Source organism: Protopterus annectens, chromosome 5.part0, assembly GCF_019279795.1.
Source record: "Protopterus annectens isolate FY-2018-M chromosome 5.part0, PAN1.0, whole genome shotgun sequence".
In the NCBI taxonomy this organism is placed as follows: domain Eukaryota; kingdom Metazoa; phylum Chordata; order Ceratodontiformes; family Protopteridae; genus Protopterus; species Protopterus annectens.
In genome coordinates, this window is record NC_056735.1 from 257,046,685 (window position 1) to 257,072,784 (window position 26,100).

Consider the following 26,100-nt stretch of genomic DNA (forward strand, 5'->3'; position numbering starts at 1 on the left):
TCTTCATTAATCAGACTCATAATCAAATGCAATGTTCTCTTTGATATGTACAAATCCATGCTCAGCTAGAAAGGTCAATGATTTTTAACCAAAAAAAAGTGAAAGGCCTTAAAACCTTCAACTATATCATCAGATTAGCACAACTCTCCTTATGCTCAGTAGCCTCCCAGCTGCTCCAAGGTGACCTGGGTCTCACATTTTGAGCTACACAAATCACAGTCCTATTTGACCCCCTGTTGCTTTGCAAAAACAGAAGCTCTGCTATTGGTCTGCCTTTAATCTTGACGATTGGATGGGTAAACACAAATTTACACCAGGGTTATCAAGTAAGATTTATCTTCATTTTGGCAAGTGAGCATTATTACGTGCTCAGAAAAGGAGGAAAGAACTTAAGGGTGCATAAGGCTATTTATCTTATAGTTCCTGTGACTGCTTGTTTGGTATTGCTCCAGTAGGTAATAGTGTGTGTAGCATAAGGATTCTTGCTGCAGGAAATCATAGATATGGACTAGTTCAGGTTCTACAAATGAGTAACTGGTTTAAAACATCTTCTGCAGGACTACAAAACCAAATCCAGCTCTTCACCCAGAAAGAATATTCAGTTCCTGGCAAAGAGTATGTGGATGGCAATGTGGCAGCTTTGCCTGACTAGATACACTCCTGAAGAAGACGGCAGCAATAGTTGCTAATCTAGTGGATCCTACCTGCCTCACTCAAGGTCTTATTACACTTATCATTATGCAAAGGAAATTAAGTAGAAAGTATTTTAGAATGGGTTTACTTGGGCCTGAACAACCGTTTTATTTTTATAAAAGAAACAAGCAAGTGGTCAGTCCACCTAATACCCAGAAACTCTTGACATTCTTGCAACGCAAATCTCCTTCCTTTCGTTTTCATGTTTAGGGAAGAAAATGAGACACTGCATGTTGTGTCAGTGGTGTGACAGGTAGCACACTCATCTTTGGTGCAAAAGGCTGTGGGTTCTATTCCCACACCATGTAGACTGATTGCTGACACTCCCGTGCATTTTAAGGTGGGTGCTGGACTCTTGAGTGTGCCATCCTTTGAATGATGTATTAAACTGGGGCCTCATCTGCCTGAGTTGGTGGTAGCTCAGGTGGATGTAAAAGATCCTCCAGTACCTATCGAAACGAGTATAGGAAGTTCTCTGATGACTTGGCCAAATTTCCTTGAGAAGTATAAATATCACTTTGGGTATCCCCTGAAGATGGGCCCGTAGCCTAGTGGGAGTAACTCAGCTAGAAAAGGATACATGGATACATACATACATACATACATACATAAATAAATGAGTAATCTCAGATATCAAGTCAAATGTAAAAGAGTGATTTTTTTAAATACTTGTTCTTGCAGAAGACTGTATTCTTTCCACATTAAGATATGCAGATCAAAATTCTTCTAGATGAGGTAACTGCCACTAAATAGAGTCTTTCAAGCCATCTCCATTAGTGTATCACGGTAAAGCTCTAACTACTATTCAGGTGGCCTGAGTTTTAATAGCAGCTCAGGCACCTACTGGAGCTTGTGTAGTGGGAGAAATGATGCAATTTCACTAGCTCAGCTCTCATTTGGGGGGGGGGGGTACATGTGGCTGAGTCCACAATAGAGACCACAGACCCCATGGCATCAATGGCTTCAAGAGCAGTAGAATTTTCTTGACTGGTTACATCACTTGTGGAAAGGGCTGACACATCCTCACTGATTCCCACTGAACACTGTACCATTGGCTTGTGACTGACCATGTGCAGTGGCATTAGGTCAAAGTAATACAGAAACTGAACTATGCCTGATGGCTTTCTAAGTGAATCCCCCTCCTGGTTGGTTGTTGCGTTGGAGATGGGGAACAAATGGGCCAGTGGACCAGGAGAGGATCTGAAGGTTGGTAGGTGGGGGTGGGGCAAAAAAGGCTATAAAAAAGACAAGAGTGTTCCAAGATAAGAATTTGAGGTCAGCAGTACTAATAGAGCAGTGGGGTAATTTCTTATTTACAAAATTCAGGTCTTAAGCTAGAGCCACAGTGAATCTCTAGGGTGGCTTACATGTACAATATCCTTCAGAGACTTTGATCACAGAGTTTGTGATGAAAGGAGATTTTACAAGTAAACAAGCATAAAGGGCTGAGACATGCATGTCTATAGAAGAAAATACTAAACCCAAGTTCAATAATGATACAAGATACCATGAAATATAAGGGACAGATAACTTACTTCTTTAATAGACCCCTTTTTGCACAAAAAATATACCCTTGTCCATCCAAGTTCTTAGGACATCCTGGTAGTTTTTTTGTATTTTTTTTTTATTTTGTTATTGCTTCTTTAAGAATGGAATTCATTGCAAAAAAGGTTGATAAGAAATAATCTAAGGGTTTGAGGTTTGGGTTTAAAACTTTCCTTTGCTGTTGTGTTAGTAATCTACTACGGAGAGGTAGTTGTCATAGGTTCTGCTACTGGTTTTTAGATGAGAACAGTGAACCATGGCTGTCATAGTCAAAAAGATCTCTAGAGCAAATTTTGCTTTTTCCCCTTTTACTTGCAGTGAATCCTTAGGTGATAGGGAAGTTGGTGGAATACATAAAGAACACACAGATTTCAAGATAGTGGGAATGCATTCATTGCTAGTTAACAGAGGATGAGGTATTCTGGAACAGAATTCCAGAAACTGGATCAGCAAATTTGACAAAACAGGTCAATTTCTGTATGCCCTGTTTTTAATATTTCCAGAAATATGTCCTTGCCCTATTCCCTCTCAAGAGAGACAGCAACATTTTTTTTTTTTGCTTCAGAAATCTGATAATGTGTTTTGCTAATTTGAAATGAAAATGGCTTGCAGAATTAGATTCAGCTTTACTCTTTGCTGTCAATCACTGTTAGACTGCATAACTCGCAACAGTGTGTTCCCCTTTATTTGTTTATGCATCACATCTCTGTGAGATGGAGAGTTAGTGGCTGTTGAGTGGATTGTACAGATTTCAAATTACCATTGTCTTCTTTATATATGTGTATCCTTTCCCTTGAAGTACAGACAAGTCCTTGAAGTTTCAGTTCATAGAAAGCAGAGTGTTTTGAGAAAAGAGAAGCACAAATAAAAAGATACTCCTATGTAATTCATTTGAAGTCTACATTACAAAGGTATTGATGCTTGATCATCAGGCAACCAGGTGTTGGATGTCTACTTCCCATAAACTGTATGGGCCTTTCTTATGCTGAGGTTCAGAGGTTCATAGTACATATAGATTCACAGGTATGTACTAGGCTAGCTGCCCTTGCAGGCCATTTTAAGCCTAGCCAACTTCCCTCAAAGGTGAGAATCAAACCCTGTTCCTTGCATCTGTGACGTGAACACCTTAACCATTAAGTCAACTCCCAAATTATGTTAAAAGTAACCTACCTAAACCACATAGGCCTCCTAAGTATAGTACATGGAAAAAGTCCCCTCAGCGACCTTACAAACACTCAGCTCAGCCAACACCTAACATGAAACAAACACCTAAGAGTGATAGTGTCTCAGCTCAAAGCCCCATAAGGCAAACCTCTACACCATCCAACATCCTAATCATATATGACTCCATAGTGAGACACACTGATGCAACACTCTCCAGGTGAGCTAGGACTAGATCATGGTCAACTGCCTATCAGGAGCCAAGATTCACCATATTACACATGCACTCAGGTCCTTGCACTGCAAGTACATATATAACACAGTCATAGAATATGTGGGAATATATGATTTGAGACGTGCCTCCTTGAACCATGTAAAGAAAGACATGATGGAGCTCTTGGAATATGTGTCAGAGGAAGGTATGAACCTAGCCTTGAGAGGCATTTACTGTCACCAAGAATGATGCCACAATATAAACAATAAATTAAGGATTTTTAACATTTGTCTTAGTTTCTGCTTGTCATTCAAAGGGGGTCCAATATATATCAGCCTGGGCGGAGATGGTAAACAGTCTTAACAGGCTGATACATATCAGCCTAGGAGGAGATGGTAGACAGTCCTAACTGTTTTGCCAGAGATGGCCTGCACAAGCTTTTGTATAATGGCCAAAACCCTGTCCACCCCTATACTGCCTTTTTTTTTAGGTAGGGTTGCTACCTTTCTTCGTGGTGAAAACCGGAGTAAAGCCATACCCCTCGCGTCATCAGTAACCTCGCCAACCCCACCCCCTCTCCCACCCATTCTGTGACATCACAATGACATCACTCGGCAGAGAACTCCCTCTTTTTTCGTTCCTGTTGCCTGCTTTTGGCTGATTTACTATGCTTTTCTGTAAAAAAAAAAGCATAGTAAATCAGCCGATTTACAAACTCCGATAATCTGTTTCCTTTTTGAAACAGAATACCGGAGTTTGTACAGTGTTTTCCGGACTACCGGAGAATCAGCTTGATTTCCGGGTAGTCCGGAAAAAAAAACAGATGGGTGGCAACCCTATTTTTAGATAATGTCAATTTCCAAAACCATCCATCATAATAAATACAGAACCTGGACATAAAGGTTTTGCTGCTCAATGCTAGGAGCCTTAACAAAAAACTTCACTCCCTATAGGCACTTTTAACCAGGAATGCATCGACATATGCCTTGTCATAGAGACCTGGTTCAAGTCCATTGAGAGCACCCCATCATCACAAGACTTCAGCACTTTCCACAAGTTGAGGCCTTCTGTACTAGACAAAGGGACTAAAGGATGTGTTCTCTATAGTCATTACACAAAATGTTACTTCCTGACTCATTAGACAGGATAACAACCTGGAACTCTTTCAAATCCAATTTACCATTAATAAAACCTCTTATCAAATCATAACCAATTATAGGGACCACTCTTTCTCCCCAGCAGCCACTATCTCCTACCTGACAGGTAAGGAGTCCCTGTGCAGTAAGCCAAAACCATTCTTCAAAGGAACTTCAACTACCCCTTTATATATTACGAGTCTTATTCATCTCTATCACGGGTATCCAGAGATTTCTAAAGTTCATTAATACAAACTCTCTGTACCACAAATAGGGTGACAAAATCCTTGTACCAATTGTAACTGCCTCCTTAGTCAAATTAGACCATAAATCAGTCATATTCACCATAAGACTGAAGCTGGAAGCATCTTCCAATACCTCAATATTTAGATATCATGCTATGGCTAATCTACTAAAACCAAGTGATGACCTGGTTAAATTCAATATCCTCTCTCAAACTGATGATCTCATATGGTAAGCTGAACCATTTACACAAAAATTCTTCACGTGCATAAATAGCTGCATAGTGGCATCTGTCCCTCTCCAAAAAGAATACAATGCAAAATTTAAAAATGAACTCCTACGGTAGAACCTTAATACAACACAAAAAACTCACTACTTGTAAAAATAAATTTAATTCTCAAAATGCCAACCATGTTTCTTTCTAAATTTAGCAGGGAACTCCAGCCCCTGATCAAATCAACCATGGTAAAAGACAACCACAAAACCATCTTTACCTATGTCAGAAACATCATAAAACAAAGCCAATCACTGTGCAATGTTAATAGTAAATGATATCACTTAATATGACCCAGGGGAAATAGCCAATAACAGATAAATTTAGCTCAAACTTCATCTCACTCCCTCTTCCCCCAGCATTCTAAAATCACATACCTGCATCTACACCCCCCAAAATCTCCCAAGAACAAGTCCTCAAGGTGTGGTCTAATGTCAAGAATACTACTTCTATGAGGCTGGATAGCATACCAGAATACTTGCTGGTCACCTGAAAAAGGACCCGTCAAACTGCCTACAGAGACTATTCAATATTAGCCTCCAAAGAGGCTATATGTTAGACAACTGGAAGATAGCAACAGTCATTCCCCTTCACAAGGGTGGAGTGTCAACTGACCCAGGTAATTACAGACCTGCAAGTCTGACCAGCCTCATATATAAGACTATAGAAAGACTCATAACAGATCTAATAAACAAGGATGTAAGTAACATACAAACCCTTGACCCAAGCCACTTCAAGTTTGCCAACACCAGATCCTGCCTAATCAACCTGGGCAACTTCTTCAAGGCTACTTAAGCAATGGATGAGGTAAAATCAGTACATACCACATATCTTGTGCTCTCTAAGGTGGTCAACACCATTCTAAGTCAGGTATTATACCAACAGCAAAGAAACTTAAAGAAACTTTTTTTTCTATAGGGAAAAAACTAACACAGTCACAAAAACATCAAGCCCAGAGATCAAAAACTAAATTCTGACAAGGAAAACTCTTAAGATATATATTTTACTAGGAAAAATATGTCACTTATTCAACCAGGATACAAAGTCCTCGAACATACCTCTCAACTGTATAGATTTTCACAGAATGTCCAGATTTGTGCCTCATATTTTTGGTCCATTTTTCTTAAAATTGTTGTTTTCTGTCAAATCATTGGCAAATTATTGAAGATTTAAGGCAGAAAATAATAACAGACATTTGAGTTTCAGACTTCATACCCTTCAGAAAATTCATGCTAATGCAAAAACTGTTATTCTATCTACTTTCTATGTTTGCAAGAGCAATATTTAAAAACTGTCCCTATTTTTGGGCTTTTGTACCCCCATTATTTATGGCTTTGTCCATATTTCTTGCTCTAACAGGTTGAGAGGTATGCCCTCGAAGTGTGTCATGATTCTTCAAGCAGCATATGAGATCTGAGATAATCTGGGGACCAGATGGAATTATGGGTAAGGGAGGAGTCAAAGCCCTAGATCCAAGCTCTTAAAAGTACAGAGGTTGGATGCTATTGGATCCTATAACCCAACTGCTGAATCAGAAAGAAAAGACAGCATTGGATCCAAATGTCAAAAACTGTATAATAGTATCCTTTGACAAGCACAATGTCCCCTGCAACTATCACATTGATAACACACCCATGAAAATTGATCCAGTAGTTAGGGACCTGGAAACCTATGTAGACAACAAACTATCCTTCAATCATCATGAATCCACTATTGTAAGAAAGTACTTTTACATTATGCAGCTTATTAGAGCATATGGCAGCCAGGTCCAGAGATGTGATCATTCCACTCTATTTTTCAGGGATGCCATTGGGTATGGAGTAAGGTCAGATGCCTTCGCCCTGGCAGGGGCCTTCCACACCCTGTCACCATCAGTCAGTCACTCCCTCAAGGACTTCTGTCATGGGAGGTTCTGCTTGACCCCACTCACCCCATGCAGGAGCTCTCCAGACCATACACCCATCTGCCTGGCGCTCCCGTACTGACTTCTGTCAGGGGGAAACCCTTCAGTCCTCCCTTTTGAACTGGCCAAGAGACCTTCCCCAGCCATGTCCCCCCCCCCCCCATGTCAGAGGACTCCACCGCCTGCATGTCTGCTGCAGGCTGCCAAATCATGCAGGATCACTAATGCCCTCATACTCTCTCAGGGGAATTTCCCTCCAATCCCATCTGCTCCTCCGGAACTCCCCTTGGCCACTAAGGGGTAGATTCTCTCTCATGAAGGCTTCAGAGTCCCCCTGCTTTCCCATCCAGAGCAGCGCTGGGGACTTTGACATTTTTCAAGGATGCTGTTGGTTATGGGGTAAAGTTAGATGCCTTTGCCCCAGCAGAAGTTCTCCAGGTGCCTCTGCCATCCACCCTGGTGCTTCATCAAGGACTTCCATCATGGGGAGCTCTGCCTGACTCCCCTCACCCAGGCAGGAGCCTCCCAGCCCTGCCACTATCTGCCTCTCTCCCCCTTCCAGACTTCTGTCCCAGAGGGGGCATGGTCTGTAACCCCTCACCCAGGCGAGAGCTGTCCTGTAACAGTCACTTTCCACCTCTCTCCCTCCCTCCCTTCCAGACTTCCACTGGGACTGTCCCCCTCTGGGGTTCCACTTCTACCCAGGAGAGAGAGAGCGTTTTTCCAGGGTTACATATCTTCTAACTGCTGCCAAATTATGCAATGTCATGCATGCTCTTGGATCCTCTCAGGGGATCTTCCCAGCCTTGTGGAACTCTGCTGGGCCACGAAGCCTCATACAGTCCCTCATCCAGACTTCCATGACACCAGTTCTCCACTTTGCTTTGCACCTAGGGCTTTCAAACTCACATGGGGAGATGGTCCTGGGCCCCCCATCTCTGCACTTTTTGCAGCACACCTCAGTCTCTCACCTCCATGGTGCCAGGCGCCGACGAATGTGCATTGCTTCAAGCCTCCTGGCATGTGGCCTCTTGCCTTCTGGGTGGTGCTATTCACAGAGTGGCATCCCCACAGTGCCTGGTGAAGGAAGGGAGGCCAACCTGCCTGCCCCGATGCAAGATGACATGGCTGCCCTATCTCCACTCCCATGGGGGCTTGGGAGAATGGGATTGCAGACCTGGCTTCCCAGGGTGGCCCTCAAGTGTCCCAGTTTAGGTCCTGTAACAAAATGGTCACCTAACCTTTCATTTGGTGCCCTGGACAGTCTCCAGACTAGTGGCCCCTCAACCTAGAGTTTAGGACTAAGTGGGAAACAAAGCTGACTTGGAAATGCTACCTAAGCAAGAGTGCACCTTGGCACAGAAACAATGTCTGTGAAGATAAACAAGGTAACAGAAGATGTGTCTCTGACTGTTGTGTGCAGTTATGCACAACATCTGCTTCAGAGAAAGCCAAGCAAATGTAGATTAAATGTACTTAAAAAAATCATAAGTAAAGTATGCTGGTGTTCCATCAAGAAATTGAGTGAGAAATACAGCAGACATATGATGACAGGGGCCATAGAAACAGAGTATGAGTTACTCAGAAGTACAACTTGTAAACATGCCCTTGATCTAACAACCCTTAGTGTGTAGGATGAACTGACTCTTCAGGAGATGTAACTTGCCAGATGCTTCAACACTGTACATCAAACTCAGATGAAGAAATGGTGCAGCAACTTGCCTCCACATGCTGCCTCTTGCAAACTATATCAAGACTCATGTGCTGACAGTTGCTCCCCACCCCCAAATACCATAAGTGCCAAGAAAGAGTTTTCTCAAATAACGTTTCCTCTTCAAACAGGGAACTTATTCTGAGAACTGAGTAAGGAAAAGGAAGTGAAAGTGGTGATCCTCACTGTCACCACTATGGCTAATTTGAGGGAACTGTAGTCAACAAAATCAATAGTGTGCTTGCTGCCAAGTGAAATCACCCATGTCCAGGATGGGTATAGTGAAAAAAAAGAAGTTATGTATTCACCATAACGTTCCATGTTTGTAGTCCATTTCACCCTTCATTCTTACATATGGGATCAGAGGCGTTCCTCGTCTCCAACTCAGCCTATTTACAAGCTGGAAGTCTTGTAGTTGGCTTGTGGCTAGGTAGGTATCCCATGGTGCACCAGTACAATCCCCAGATCTTGTTTGCTGCTAACTAGAAGAGATAATAACAAATATACAAAAGAAGACAATACTAAAAGGTCTCCATAAGAAAGGATAATAATATTTTTCTGTCTTCAGGTACTTCCAGGATGGGGGTAGGAGGGAGGGTTCGTAAGAATGAAGGGTGAGACAGACTACAAACATGGAACGTTATGGTGAGTACATAACTTCTTTATGTTCTGTAGTCCTATCTCACCTTAATTCTTACATACGGGATAGTGTCCCTAGTGCCTTATTCTTGGGTGGCTCAAGGAAAAATACTCCTGAGTACCGTGGAACCAAATTATGCTCTATCCCTTGAGGTTAAATCCAATTTGTAATGAGTAATAAAAAAGTGTGAGGGGTAGCCCGTGTTGCTGCTGCTGCACAAATATCAAGTGAGACCCTGGCTTGAAAGGCTGCAGAGGTAGACTGAGATCTGGTAGAGTGAGCCTTGATTTTAAAGGGTAAAGGTCTACCCTCAGAGTTGTAAACATAAGCTATATAGCTAGAAATCCAATTAGAGAGTATTACTTTGGAAACTGGTAAGCCTGACCTGGATTCGGAGAAGGAAATAAATAACTGATCTGATTTCCTTAGTCCAGTGCAAATAAAAACGTAATTGTCTATGGACATCCAGCTGATGAAACCTGTATTCAGCTGTGCTGGAATGATTTGGAAAGAACACCGGAAGTTCTATGGATTGATTCAAGGTGGCATGGGAACAGACCTTGGGGACAAAGGAGGGATTAGTATGAAGGGACACCCTGTCTTTGTGAAAAATCAGGTAAGGGGGTTTTACAGACAATGCTTGCAACTCTAACACTCATCTGGCTGATATGATAGCCACCAGAAACAAAGTTTTCCAAGACAGGAATTTCAAAAAGGATGAATGAGAAGGCTCAAAGGGCGGAGAAGTTAATTTGAATAACACAAAATTTAAATCCCATGAGGCAACAGATTTTTGAAAGGGGGATCTTAACAAAGTGGCACCTTTAAGGAAAATTTTGCACAGCTTATGTGACATCAGATTAGAATCTTAAAAGACCAGATGAAAATTTGAAATCACTGCCAATTGAACTCTGATAGTGGCAGCTGCAGATCCCTGGAGAAAAAGCTCAGACAGGAATTCCAAAACCACTGGAATAGAGGCAGTGTAAGGGTCAACATTCATTTTCTCCACCCATATAGAGAATCTTCTCCATTTACTGGAATATAGTCTCCTAGTGGAAGGTTTTTGAGAAGACGTAAGGATATGAGTCACAGAGGGTGAGAAGTCATGAAGCCTGACTAGGGATGGAACTAGAGCAGCCACGATGTCAAATTGAGGGTGTGTAAGGAGGGGTGAAGTGAACCTGATATGAGAGCCAACAGGTCTGGAACTGGGTCCAGAATCCAAGGATCATCTAGGAGAAGAGGCCCAAGGAAGGGGAACCAAACCTGATGAGTCCAGTAAGGAGCAATGAGGATCAGTTTGCTTCCCAGCAGTTTTGCTTTCTGAATAACCTTGGGAATGAGAGGAAAGGGAGGAAAAGCATACAGGAGACACAGGGGCCAATCATGAACAAGTGCGTCTCTCGGTGACTTCCCCACAGGGGGGATGAGGAAGAAGTAGTTGCTGCATTTGGCATTGATAGGGCTGGCAAAGAGGTTGCAGCAAATCTGTTCCGCTGTTTCCTGTTTCAGAGACCATTCATGAGGCATCAGGATTGCCTGACTGAGCTTGTCGGCTATCACGTTGGTTGTCCCTGGAATGTGCATTGCCACCAGAAAATGCTGGGAAGATGGTGCCCATTTCCAAACTCGCATGACCTCTCGAAAGAGTGGGTAAGATCTGGTTCCACCCTGTTTGTTGATATACCATACTACCAACATTTTGTCTGATTGTATTGCAATAATCCCCAGAGGCAGAAGGTCATAGAGTGCTTGCAACACCAGGAGCACCACCCTCATCTCTAGAATGTTGATATGCAGGTGAGCCTCGTGATCTTGCCATGTGCCTTGGACAGTCCTGCCGAGATAATGCCCCCCCCCCCCCCCCATCTGTGAGGCATCCATGGTCACAGTGGCAACGGGTTGGTGAGGAACAAAGGAAGTGCCATGGTTAACTGACTGGGCAGTGCCCACCAAAGGAGGCCCGTCTTGCAAGATTCTGTCAGCAGAATGTGATGAGATAATGGTAGGTGCTGAAATGACCATTGGGACAACAGGAGCCACTGAAGAATTCTCATGTGTAGCCTGGCTAGTGGCACTAGTAATATGGTGGAAGCCATGGTCCCTAGGAGCTGCAGAATAGTGTTGGCTTTGACCTTTCATAAGGGGAGAAGACACCAAATTTGGAGAACCAGATTCTGTGCCTTTTTAGCAGGAAGACGAGCCAACATGTCTATTGTGTCTATCTCTGCGCCTATAGAAATCACAGATTGATAGGGCAATAAGGCAGATTTTTCTCAATTTATAGAAATTCCCAGCTGGGCACAAAGCTGGACAGCAACGTCCCTGGTCCGAAGAAGTAGATGTCTGGTGGGGGCGGTCAAGAGCCAGTCATCCAGATATGGAAACTCCTGGAATCCTCAACGTCTCAGGTGAGCTGTCACTACTGCCATACATTTGGTGAACACCCTGGGGGCTGTGGTGAGACCAAAGGGCAAAGCACGAAACTGGTAATGACTGGCCACCAGCCAGAAGTATAGATGACACCTCGATGCCCTGTCCATTTTTATGTGGTAGTAGGCATCTTGGAGATCTATTGAGCACATCCAATTGTCTTTCCCTAACAACGGGAGTATAGACTGCAGTGTCACCATCCGGAACTTGTCCTTCTTTATTGATTCGTTCAATCTGTTGAGGTCCAAGATGGGACTCCAGTCCCTTGTACATTTTGGCACTAAAAAGAATCTGGAGTAAGTTCCAGATCCTATTTGGTCTACTAGGACAGTTTGGATGACTCTTTTTGACAGCAACTTGTTGACCTCCACAGTTGCCTGATCCCTGTGATTGGGTGGAACATCCAGGATCCTCTTGGGAACAAAGGGTGGAAGAGAAAAGGGTATGACATAATCTCTGATAATAATTCTTTGTGCCCAGTTGTCTTGAGTGATACCCAGCCAGGGTTCTGGATACAAAGAAATGGGACCCCTGACTGGCCCCAGAGAAGCACAGTCGGGCCCCACATCAGGAGCACTGATAAGACCAGTCCTGAAAGGAATTGCGGCCTCCATGGTTTTGCAGACCGCACCTGCCACTAGGGCGATGTCTACCATTTCTTCCTCCTCTCCTCCTCTGCCTCTGAAGGAGGAGTCACCCTGTGCATCCTGGATAAACCTCTGGGACTTCTTGAACCACATCTTATCACCCCTTTGACCCTTAGGGTATGGTCTAGAGGGAAAAATAAAACGTACTCCCACTGCAGAGAGTGTTTTTTCTTCTTGCTCGCACCAGGTGAGAGTGTCCTTTACCTTGGGTCCAAACAATGAGGAACCTTTGAAGGGGGCATTGGTAAAGGTAGACTTGAACGGTTCCACAAAGTTACACAAACACATCCAGGAATGACGCCTTAGGGAAATTCCTGAACTGCTGCTCTACTCGCCCCATCAGCTGCATACGAAATAAGCCACATGGAATAATTGACGATAGAGTTCAAGGTGGACAACTGGGCAAGCACCTTGTCAGGGACTCCCTCAGTACATGTACCTTGTAGAGAATCTCCTAACTCTTTAAGGAGATCTCTCTGAAGCCTCGTGAAGTGAGTAAGGTAGTTCAGTGATCTAAGGGTAAATGCCACTGAAGAAAAGATATGCTTCCCATATCTGCCCATCGTTCAAGAATCCTTATTCGGCGGATGAACAGAAGAAGACGTCTCGCTAGCTCCTTCTTAGTGGCCACCGCCACCACCATGGCATCTACGGGAACACCTTTAGACAAAAAATCCTTTTCTGGGGGTGCAGAAAGAAACTTATTTGGTCTCTTGGGGACTGGCTCCATGGCATCAGGAGTATCCTACACCTTTCGACGAACTAGCTCCATCATTCGTCGAAGGGTGGAGACACCCAAGAGGCTGAAGGTTGAGACACAAAAGCCTTCAGGTACACTGACTCCTCATCAGAAGGGGTGACAGTGGGCCAGCCACACCTCTGTTTAAGGATCTCCAGGATGTCTACAAAGGAGATATCATCAGAGGACGACTTGCGGGACCCTTCTGAGTCCTCGAGGTCAGTGTCAGAGGTCAGAGACTCATCCTGAGAGTCTATATGCTTCCTGTTACATGTTCTCTTCCATGGAGGCTCCTCAGAAGGATATTCTGGGGAGGTCTCGGAAGAGTGGGGGCCACCAGCTGGTGGCTCCTGAGGCTTAGGATCTCTACTGTCCAAGAAGATAGTAGGAGCTGAGACAGAAGTAGGTGCCTTAGGGGGAAGAGTGCTGGTACCCTTGGTAGGAGCTGACGATCGGGACAGCACACTCCTCATAATCTCGAATGCCGACCTCTCCAGTTCCGAAGACCTCCCCGGCTCCAAGGAGGCCGAGGATGCCATCAGTTCCAGAGCCATTGGCTCTGAGATAGACATAGGAGCAGAACTCACCCTAGCCGACGCGCTGAGAGGAAGACTCGGAACTGAAGAAGTTCGGTTCCAAGCATCCTTGTCGAGGCTGACCGGGGAGCTTTGGCTCCTAGACACTACGGATGGCGCCGAGAGTGTCGGAGCAGAACTCAGCTCCGAAACAGCCACAGGGGGAGCTGGAACTGAAGGTTCCACCAGTGGTACCAAACACTCCGGCTCTGAAAGACCAGCATGGTTCGGAGGAGGAATGATTGAAGGGGGCTTAATGGACTCAAGTGGCTCCAGAACCAACTGGGTCAGAGCCAACAACAATTTAGGTAAGGCAGATGACTTCAACAGTCTCAACACTACCCTCTCCACATCTTCTTCCGATAAGCTCCTGGAAGACCTGGATGACAGAGTAGGAGAGAGGGACCTCTGCAGTATTGGAGATTTCAATATAGGGGAGACCAGTAAGGGATCCATAGACCGGCTCTGTGAAATGGTCTCAGTGGTCGGCTCCGAAATACTTGGAACCGACCCTATAATCACAGTACTGCTCTCTGTCGGCACCAAACTCTGTGGAGCCAATGAGACAGTGGACTTATCCGATTTGGTAATTTTAAGAGGTGGCTCCGAGACACCAGCCGGTGCCGGGGTGGGAGGGCCTCTTAGAGGACTTATACTTTTCCTTTGTAGATTTAGAAGAGGAGGAAGAGCTAGCCAGATCTTCTTCAAAGGAAGGTTTAAGAAGACCTTTTAGGATGAGCTTGTTTTTCCTTTCTTGTAACACCCTAGCACTGAAAAAGTGGCAAAATAAGTAAGTCTTCTGTAAATGGATGGCCACCAAACAGTAAACTCAGTTACTGTGGCCATCCATTATGGACATCATCTGTGAGCATTTAATACATTTCTTAAAGCTAGATGGCTTATGGCCCTTACTCTCTTTAGACATTCTCACAGGGATGAGCACACACACACACACACACACACACACACACACACACACACACACAGAAAGAGGAGTGGGAGGATTAGGTCCTCTAATTTAAATGGGCCTAGCCCTGCAGGAAAGAGAAAGACACCACAAGGACTAGGTCCTCTAACTTAAATGGGCCTAGCCCAGGCAGGAAGAGAAACAGAGAAACTAGGTCTTCTAACTAAAACAGACCTAGAGAGTTACAGTAAGCAGAGAAATTCACACACTCAAACAGGAATACTAAACAATGGAAACAGAACCTAGTTTTGTTAACAACAGTAACCAATGAAGCAAGCAGGAATCCGCAATAATGCAGACTTATGACTAAGCAATAAAACAGAACCTCATTCTGTTAACAACTATAACAATTCAACAAGCGGGAATCCACAAAAAACTTGGCTTATGCCTACTAACAACACACAGTCTAACAGAGCGCAAAAGTTGCCTACAAATACTAAGTCTATTAAGAAATGAAAACCAGCACACAGGATACCAATACTAAGAAGCCAAAAAAGGCCAAAAGGCCAAGATTGCACCAAATGGCGCAATTATAAAGACTAACTATTCTAAATTGCAAACTACGCTAACTGTGACTAAACAATGATACAATAACAGTTTATGACTAAAACAGTCCAAAAAATTTTTGAATAAGTTTAAGTAAATGCAAAACTTAGCCAGAGCCAAAGAGAAGCACAACCAAACTTGTTGATGTGGCAAATGAGATCTGGGGATTGTACTGGTGCACCATGGGATACCTACCTAGCCACGAGCCAACTGGAAGACTTCCAGCTTGTAAATAGGCCGAGTCGGAGCCGAGGATCAGCTCCGATCCCATATGTAAGAATGAAGATGAGATAGGACTACAGAACATCAGAAATTCAACCTTACTCTGAGGCACAGAGAGAAGGAGCCCTGACTCATCTCAAGCAACTGGGGTCACTTTAGTGACCCTGGCACTGGAGGATCTGGGAGGAATGAGTGTAGTGGTGTGACCTGCTCACCTCTCCTTGGGACAGCAAGGTTTGTGTGGACTCACAGGCACAGACAACCTTGAGCTCTCCCTTGTGAAGACCAGAGAAATCATGGCTCATGCTGCAGGGGGAAGTGCATGGCTGTTTGAAAGAGTTGCTACCCTCCTCTCACATAAAGCAAGATGTTTAATGGTCTGTTATTTTTTTTTTGCTCCTCAAGACCTTATCAGATGGCTCCACTACTGGAACCCAATTGGCCCATTTTTTTCTAAGGGTATGGGAGCAAGACATTCCCAGGCTAGGTGAGAGCCCTACATCCCATTCATTCTTTCCCAGGAATTTTAGCTTGCTGGTCCTGGAGAGAGGTCTACCTTCCCCTCAGAGCACCCCTTCTCCCCTTGGTAGTTTCTGACAGCTCTGCCACTGCTTTCTTCCAAGGGGAAGTGTGCCTCTGCACAAAATAATTCCATTAGGCTGCCAGTATAAGAATCACTGTTATAGCTTGTGCTCAACAGGCTCAAACTCCCCTGAGTAATCCTTAGTGCTCCTTGTAGGTGTTACACCTGTGATTAGCCAGACCTGTCTCCTTCCCCCCAGGACAGGTCAGTTAGTAGCAGCTGCTCACTCCCCATCATTCCCTGCCAGTTTCTATAGTCACCTGAGCTGCTAGTTGAACTTAGACTGTCTGGCAAATTTGCAGCAATTCTTGTTTGATTTGAAATGCAGGGCAATGTCTGTGTAGTGAAATGTATAACATGATTTTGAATATGAAGTTATTACTGTATAACAGCTCATCTTCTTGTGGCTCAGGTAAATGCAAGGAAGTTTCTTCTGAACCACATCCTTTGGCGAAATATATCATTCTACCATTTTTATACATACCCAGATATGATCTGACATTCAGAAATAAATATGAGCTTGACACCTCTTATTGCCAACAGTCCAGAATGTAGCATAGCTATGACACCATTGTCTGTGTCTCTTGCTTCCTAAGATGTCCATAATGGTCACTAATTTACTGTACCTCATCCAGAAGGAAGACAGTGATGCAGATAATTGCTTTTGCTCAATGATTTACTCCCTGCAGCTGAACAGGAAGGTGTCCCTAAGCCCTTCCTCATTTGATAGGTCTATTGAACCCTTCTGCCCCACACCCCCAGACTTGCACTATTAAGGGTTAGAGCCAACAAGGAGATCAGGACATCCTGGCTCTGCATCATACTGTCAGCACAACACTCTGTATGGGATGTGCAATGGGCAGACAGTCTGATCTGCTCTTCACTCCTGCAAGCAGCTTTTGTCTACAAACCATCTTGCACCCACCTCAGAAAGCTCTCTGTGTCTCCTCAGACTCTGTCAGATGGCTCAGACCACTTTGTGTACCTGTGCATATGCCCCACTCACAGAATAAGCACACCTATTCTTCCCTGCCAGCACCTCAGACACCTGAGCCACTAATCATACCTGGGCCACTTGGGCCATAGTTACGACGTTATCCCTGGTCCAGGGTGATGTAGATAATTACAAGGAGAAGGCTTTGAATGGTACTTCAGCTTCTCATAACAGAAGGCACTTGGTCTATAAAGCCTACAGACTACTTTGTGTCACGAAGAACCATGATAATCATGACCCTCCATGATTTCTACATGCTCTAACATACAGCCCATACATTTTTGATGTTAAAATCCTAGGCAAATACTTGTAAATACATTTTATTAGTGAGAGTAATGTCATTTAAGCTTTGTAGATGCCCCACAGAGCTGTTTTGACCACCTCTGCCTCTCTTTCAACTCTGATATCTCGCATCAATAACATGCTTCACACATCTTGGTGTGATTCTCGTACATGACCTCTGTTTGCCAATTTGAGGTCATGATTCATATAGTTCACCCATGCTTACAGTTGTCTTCATTTATTTATATTTTAAGGTATTTCTGTTTTCTGAATTGATATCAAGTATTGTGCCAATGTCCTTGTGGTATGTTTTGGTCTGGAACTGAAAAGGACATCAAGACAGAAGATGCAAATCAGCAGACACATCACAGTCAAATATGTCATCCTGAATAATACACACTACAGGTGTCTACTGTATACTCATCATACTACTGAAGAGTTAAGGGCATATGCTGATGGTAATATCATTTAAAACTGTCTTATAAACAGGTGAGAAAACAAAAGAATCATCCTCTGGCTCCACGGTGTAGCCAGGTGAGCCAAGTTCAAGTAGCAGCTCAGTTGCTGGAAATGCTGGGGTAAGATGGATGGGAATGAGGCCTATATCAGCTCATCTATCCCAATAGGAGGGACTCTGGATTTCTGTGCAATCAGGACACCCCTTGGTAAAGACCAGAGCATGCCTCTCTGATTGAGGGTAGGCAACTACAGTTGCAAGGGGGCATGAGTATGCTGACGTCATGGGCAGTGATACCTGTATCAGTGATTTTCAACCAGAGTGCCACAGTGACAAATTTTATATGATTTATGTAACATTATTTTAATAATATACATATACTATATATGAAATTTAAAGCAATAAATGTATAATTTCATGCATTAATAACCAGTTTACATGTCTCAAATTGTTAAACATTTCTATACTAATAATTATTTTGTATAATCAATTTACATGAACATTTACTTCAATAATATACACATTATGTTTCTTTTGCATGTGAACCGTACTGTGTAATTATTCCAGTGAATGCTTCTTATTGTCGAGCACATCAAGTGTCTCTATTTATCACCCACTGTGCTGCAGCTGAATTTGATCACTCATACACTCGTTTACAAGTATAAGCACCTGATACACTTTACTACTATGTTATTGGAAGATGTGTGTAATTTTCATTGCAGCCCAGCCTAAGAAGTGACGTGAGTTTTTCTAAACATAGTAGCATTATCAATGCCAAGATTTATTGCATATACAAAGTTTTCAGTCTGTATGCATAGAAACTTACGAATGGTGAAACGGTTTAAATTGTGTAAGATTTATTTAATTTCAACAGTTTTTGAACTTTTGACAAGTGTGTTCACAAATAATTAATTTTTTTTTTATTTTTATTCAATAGCATTTGATTTAACATGGCCAAGTTTCTAATTAAAAAAAAAATGAAAATTAGAAGACAGTGAAGAAAGTGATGCTAATACATCAAGTGCTGCTTTGCCCAGCATTGCAGCAGCTGATACCTCATCTAGTAACTTAATTGACACTGGTTCTTCTAAAGCTAAATTAAAAACTATTGTTCATCATTATGACAAAGATTATTTGTCATTCAGCTTTATATCCAGTGAAGAAAATCCACCACATTCCCCCATGTGTCATTTGTGGCGAAAACACAGCAAACCAATCTATGGTTCCAAATAAATTAAAAAGACATTTGCAATCTAAACATTCTCACTTGTGCAAAAAGCCAGTTGAATATTTTAAAACACTTTTACTGCATAAGACTACTCAAGTAAAAAGATGGACTGAATTTATAACTGTATCAGAAAATACGCAAGAAGCAAGTTACGCAATCACAAAAATTGCTGCTAAAAATGAAATCTCATAAATCACAGAACCTGTAATTTTACCAGCATGCCGTAAAACTGTAAATATCATGCTTGGTGAAGAATATGAAAAGGAGGTTTTAAAAATTCCAATGTCGGATAACACTATTTATCAACATATTCAGGATTTGTCCCAAGATGTTGAGTTGCAAATTAAAGAAGTAGATATGTTTGCTATCCAGCTGGGTGAATCAACTGATGCCACTGGCAAAACTCAATGTCTAGCATTCAGTAAATGTATTTATAAAGAAGAGATTATAGAACAGTTGTTATTTTGTCGGCCACTCACAGAAACAATGAAGGGCCAAGATATTTTTGATGTTGTTGATAATTACTTCAATTGTCATATCCTGTCTTGGGATTCCTGCAGCCGTATTTGTACAGATGGTGCCTGCTCTATGTCAGGAAGTGTAAAAGGTTGTGTTATACACTGGCTCAAAAAAAGAATCCTAAAATTAGTTTTACTCACTTGCTTTCTCCACAGAGAACTACTAATCTCAAAATCATCGGTACCTGAGCTGAAAAAAGGCTAGACGAGACTGTCAAAGATCATCAATTATATAAAAAGCAGGCTGTTACAATCAAGATTGTTTGCAGCACTATGTTCCTCAATGGAAGCTTCTCACATGCAGCTGTTATTACATACATAATTTAGGTGGTTATCTTGTGGTCAAGTTCTATCAAGATTTTCTGAACTAAAAGAAGAAGTTTTAACTTTTTTGACAACTCAACGATCTCATTTAACTGATTTTCTCAGTGTTGAGATTTGGTGCAATAAGGTTGCATTTCTTGCTGATTTGTTTCAATCTTTGAACACACTTAACAAAAGTATGCAAGGAGACTGTGAAAATATTTTACTTCCATCGAAAAAATTAACACATTCAAAGAAAAACTAATGCTTTGGGAAAAAAGAATCAGAAGAAAAAATGCAGTAAAAATGTTTAAGCTAACAAAAAGTTGCAAACTGTATGGAAATCTTATAGATCATATTTTACAAACTTTAAGAATACTTACTACAAATACTGAAAAATATTTTCGCTCACTTGACATATCATTCTTGTATTGGATAAAAGATCCATTTGTCTTAAATGTGTGCAAATTGGCAAATTTGCCGATTACAGAAGAGGACGAGTTAAACTTAAACATTCAACAACAGATACTACTTTATTTTGGTTATCTCTTAAAAGTGAATTTCCCAATATTAAAAAAAGCAGTATAAGCATTTATTCCTTTCTCCACATCATATTTGTGTGAATCAAGCTTTTCTGCAATGAATAATATTAAGAAAAAAAATTGCAGCTGGAAACCCTGAAAGAAGATTTAAGAGTGTGCCTGTCCAAAATTCAATCTCACACAAAAGACATTCTAAAATAAAGTCAGGCTCAGATATCTCATTAAATATTATATGCAAGTAAATTAGAGGAAAATAATATATACAAATTGTTTTAAACAAGTATGGAGTATTACAAAGTATCATAAATAGTTTCAAAAAGATTTTTTAAAAAAGCCACTTTGAAGCAAAAATGGTAGGTAATTAGTGTTATTATTTGTTTTGTAAATCAATCAAAATTACATCTTTTTTGTCAGATCAGCAAAAATATAATATATTTTTTGGTGTGCCGCAAGAGTTTTGTAATTAGCTTATATATGCCATGAGATGAAAAAGTATGAAGATCGATGCTATATCATCATGCTTAGTTCAACAAGCTATGGTTTCTCTTCCCCATATCATAATAATCTCCCCTCCACCAGCTGCATATACGATCCATCCCTGAGTTCTAACTTCTGTTAAGTGGGAAATGGCAAGACTTACATCCTGCAGACTATGAGGCCATTTGTCACCCTTGAGAGGGAGGGGCAACCAATAAGGTCAAGACCCCCATCCACAATAGACTTGAGCAGAAAATTCCATGGTGAAAGAAACTAATTGAGGCATGGGCAGAGAGCAGTAGGAGGTAATGGTGGCCATAAAAGATGATCAATTACTAGAAAAGTTCTGGCTGAAAAGATAACTGCAAAGAAAGTTCACTGAACTCACATATGAAGCACTGCATGTAAAAACAACAAGATCATATGAGTGATATCAATAGGATGCCACAAAGTACCATTACATAAAACACAGAACTGGATCCCATAGTATACTTTGTCAAAAATGCTAAAGCCAAAGGTACTGTGATCTTGGAGTTAGTTATTTAAGATCTACAGAAAGGGTTGTACAAAAAAATGTTCAAAGCTTTGGCTGCTTTAACACATCTGAGATAGGCATACCATGCCTTGTCCTGGACAAGTACCCCTGGTGTGCAGCTGGCCATCATCCGGTTAGGACAGATTTCCTTTCACAAGCTCACTGGCTTACCCCACTGGAAACTAACAGTAATCTAGACCTAATATTGAAGACTGCCTCCCTCTATTCGTTCTGGATATAATACCTGAGTGTTAGGACAGATTTCCTTTCACAAGTTCACTGGCTTACCACTCTGGAAACTAACAGTACCCTGGACCTAATATTGAAGACTGCCTCCCTCTATTTGTTCTGGATATAATACCTGAGTGTTAAGACAGATTTCCTTTCACAAACTCACTGCTTACCCTGCTGGAAACTAACAGTACCCTGCACCTAATATTGAAGACTGCCTCCCTCTATTCATTTTGGATATAATACCTGAGTGTATGTTCTATTAATGCTTCTCTTTCTGTACCTTGCAAACACTATTTCTGTATTCCTTGTTTTTTATTGCCCTGCTAGCTGCCTCCTGCACATCATCGGGCCGCTCCCCATTATCTCCATCTTCTACCTGCTCTGCTGTCCCCCCCTGCCTTTAACTAGACAGTCTTGCTCTTAGAGACCCTATTTCTCTATGCTACTTATCTCTACCTACCCCTCTCCTTAGCCTGCCATTTCTGCACTACTTTTTCCTGCTGATCTCTGCTACTGTTTTGTTTTTATTCCTGTGGCTATTTTTCCTTCTCCCTGCAATCTATCCTGTTCCAGTCTCTCTCCTCTGTGCCTGCTTTCTATTTCTCCTCTTCCAGATGCCCCTGGCTCCTCTTACACTTCACCTGTAAGCTCTCCTGATAGTTTTTTGTGGGTTCTGCAGCTCCTGGTGGTGGGACTCTACCATATCTCTACCCTTATATTGCTGTAATGCCTTTTCCCTGTGCTGCTTTCACTCCCTTGTGCTGACCTCCTCCCCCTTTTACTCAGCCTGTTTTTCTCTGGTTGCTGCATTCCATTCACTGCTCTGTGTTCTACCTTTCTCTCCATTTAAGGTACTCTTTGCACCCTCCCATATCACCTACCTTTGCATGCATTCCTACTTGTGTCTTTGAACTGTGGCACACTATTTCCTTTGTTCTGATCTCTAATTCCTCCTCTCCTCCCTCCCTTTTTCTGATCTCTTATTCCTCCTCTACTCCCTCAGTTCATCCTGTATAGTGCTGTATATACCATATTTTACCTCACTCCTGCTCCTGTCCTCCTCCCTCCCCCTACTGACGTCTTACTATGCATCTATCCATAATGCACTGCAGCCTCTAAAGCCCTACATGCACTCTTTTCTGACCATCTTTGTTTTTCACTCTTCCTTGCCCTGGACAAGTACCCCTGGTGTGCAGCTGGCCATCATCTGGTAAGCGTTTTCTACATTGAAATCCTGTTTGAGCACTGACCTAGCTTTTGACTGTGAAAGTATTACATTTACTGCAGAGCTGTTGAATCCTTATTGTTGTACTTGTTGTTCCATGTTTTTTATTTGGTTACTACTTGGATACTCAGATTTAGCTTAAACTCCTCACAAGTGAACTGAGTACTTCTTTACAGACTACAGCAGGCGTAGTACCTTAGAGCTTTTTAACATGGCGTAAACTGGTGATGCATACAAGCTTCCTAGTTGTCTAACTGCTAATATCTACTTAAAACCTGGATAATGCCTCATCCTGAAGTTGTGCACGTAACTGGGTTCTTTTTCTGACTACAGTGGTCGCAATACCTTAGCGATCACTTTTAAACTACAGTAGTCGCATTATTTTTGGCAGTTTAAATACTACACTTAAAACCTTGATTGCCCTCTAGGCTTTAAATGCTGCTCGCATTGTCCTAATGACTTTTATGGCCAACCTTCAATGATTTTAGTTTTGGGAAGGGGTTTTAGTTGTAATACTCCATTATCTGGCTCCACGTGGCTGATTGGCATCCTTATTGTACATGTTTCAGCTTCTGCTGCCTTGTTGCCAGTCTGCAATGGCTTTTATTATTATTTTTGAAGGGGTATACTCTGAAGTACTCCTAACTTGGCCCCATGTGGCTGAATGGCGTACTTTTTACTGCTATCAGCTTTTTTCTTTGCCTTGTGACCGGGTTTGACAAGCTAACTTGCCTATCTGCTTTTTCTCTGCCTGTAGCAACCTAATGACAGCACAAGACTAAAACGCATTGCCACTTTAAGCTAGTTTATCCTGTATTTAGTAAGGATTATTACACAACCCTGCAGTGGCTCTGTTTTTCGTTTACTCACCATTTCACTTGTGTATGGAGATAGCTTAAATGCTAAGTACCATTAGTTGTACTTAATTTTTAGCTTTATTTATGCCATTTATTGGCCAAAACAGGACTACAAATGGGTTATAAATGTTTCTGTTTCGCTGTACTTAGCTGACATTTTTTAAAACAAATTCCTGCTCGAAAGCCTGTCTACATGTATAGTTTCCCTTATTGGACTGCTGTTAATTTGTCCTCTATTCTCGACTGCATATAACTTCTAGACATTTTACTGAATGGTGTTATTTGTCATTTAACATCTCCTGCCCATTTTAATATGTCTTGATTATAGGCAATTCTGTTATTGGTCCAAGAATTATTTTCATTGGAAAAGACTCATTGATTTGCATCGCTTTTTGTACTGCATTGCACTGCATTTAAATGTCTTTTGTGTTACTGTTGCACAAACATCTCCCCTACATATTTTTCTCCTGCTAATCAGTACTTACCTAGGCCTCACGTGCATGCTACCCACTCACCTGAAACAGCCCCACGCCCGAACCTACACACCCCACGCACTCCCATACTCAGTACACCCCCCCTTCTTACACACACACATTATTGCCAGCATTCACTCTCTAGGTTTTACTAGTACCTCAATCTCTCGCTCTCCTTTTTTTTGTATAATTTAGGACAGATTTCCTTTCACAAGTTCACTGGCTTACCCTGCTGGAAACTAACAGTACCCTGGACCTAATATTGAAGACTGCCTCCCTCTATTCGCTCTGGATATAATACCTGAGTGCATGTTCTATTAATGCTTCTCTTTCTGTACCTTGCAAACACTGTTTTTGCATTCCTTGTTTTTTATTGCCCTGCTAGCTGCCTCCTGCACATCATTGAGCCGCTCCCCAGTATCTCCATCTTCTACCTGCTCTGCTGTTCTCCCCCACTGCCTTTAACTAGACATTCTTGCTCTTGGAGACCCTATTTCTCTATGCTCCTTATCTCTACCTACCCCTCTCCTTTAGCCTGCCATTTCTGCACTACTTTTTCCTGCTGACCTCTGCTACTGTTTTGCTTTTATTCCTGTGGCTATTTTTCCTTCTCCCTGCAATCTATCCTGTTCCAGTCTCTCTCCGCTGTACTTGCTTTCTATTTCTCCTCTTCCAGACACCCCGGTTCCTCTTACACTTCACCTGTAAGCTCTCTTGATAGTTTTTCATGGGTTCTGCAGCTCCTGCTGGTGGGCCCTGCTTTATTCGCTATGCTCACTTTGCTTCCCTACCCACCCCATTACAATTACATTTATAGTAACCTGTCCCTCCCCTTCCTGTCCATATCATTCATCCACACTCCACTTCCTGTCTGCCTCTACTCCCTCTCCTTCTGACATTATCTAACCACTAACACCTCTCCTTCCTGCTCAAACTTCCCACCTCTTACACTATCACTACTTATTCTACTTCCTCTACACCCAACCTGTTTGTAAATTATAACTTGCTCTTATACTCAAAACCTAATTTACCATGCTCCTTCTATTCCTCTCTTTACCAATCCTAACACCACTCACAAACCTAACCTGCTATCATGTAGACCTTTCCCAACCTTGTCTAATCTCTCCTACCACATCTAGCATCAAATCTTTCTCTCCTTCCTAGCCCATCTTAATCTCCCCATCTCTCTTCAACCTCACCTTTCACTGCTATCACAAACACATTATACTTGATATCTACCCGCCTCCTATATACCCAAGCAAAAACTTCACCACCAGTTGTTCTCAGTAACACGCTCTACCACAGTCCCCAGCAACTTGCTTCTTGCTGGTGACATTCATCCTAATCCTGGCCCACTCTCCCACACCCTAAATCTTACAGCCACAAACAGCCCCTCCTCCCCTACATCATCCCACCGCCCACTCCCTGCTCAACCTCCCTTAAATCAAACCTCACAGTACAAACACCTTTCTATCTATGCACTGAATATACGGAGCCTCACAAACAAAATCACCGAACTACATGCTTGGTTAGCTCAAAGCACTCCACATATCTTAGCCCTATCAGAAACCTGGCTAAAACCACACATAACTAACAAAGAAATATTACCACCTGGTTACAACATCTATCACTCTGATAGACTCAACAAAAAGGGTGGTGGTGTTGCCATTCTCCATTCAAACAGCCTAAACCTCTCCACCATCAGCACACCTACTCCTGATTTCCATCCAGCTGAACTCA

General features: G+C 42.3%; 1 protein-coding gene across 1 annotated transcript in view; it reads right to left on the bottom strand.

Annotated features, from left to right (window-relative positions):
• Nucleotides 1-26,100, bottom strand: part of RSPH1 (radial spoke head component 1) — a 607,409-nt gene that overhangs the window by 535,162 nt on the left and 46,147 nt on the right. The gene's annotated exons all lie outside the window — the stretch shown is intronic.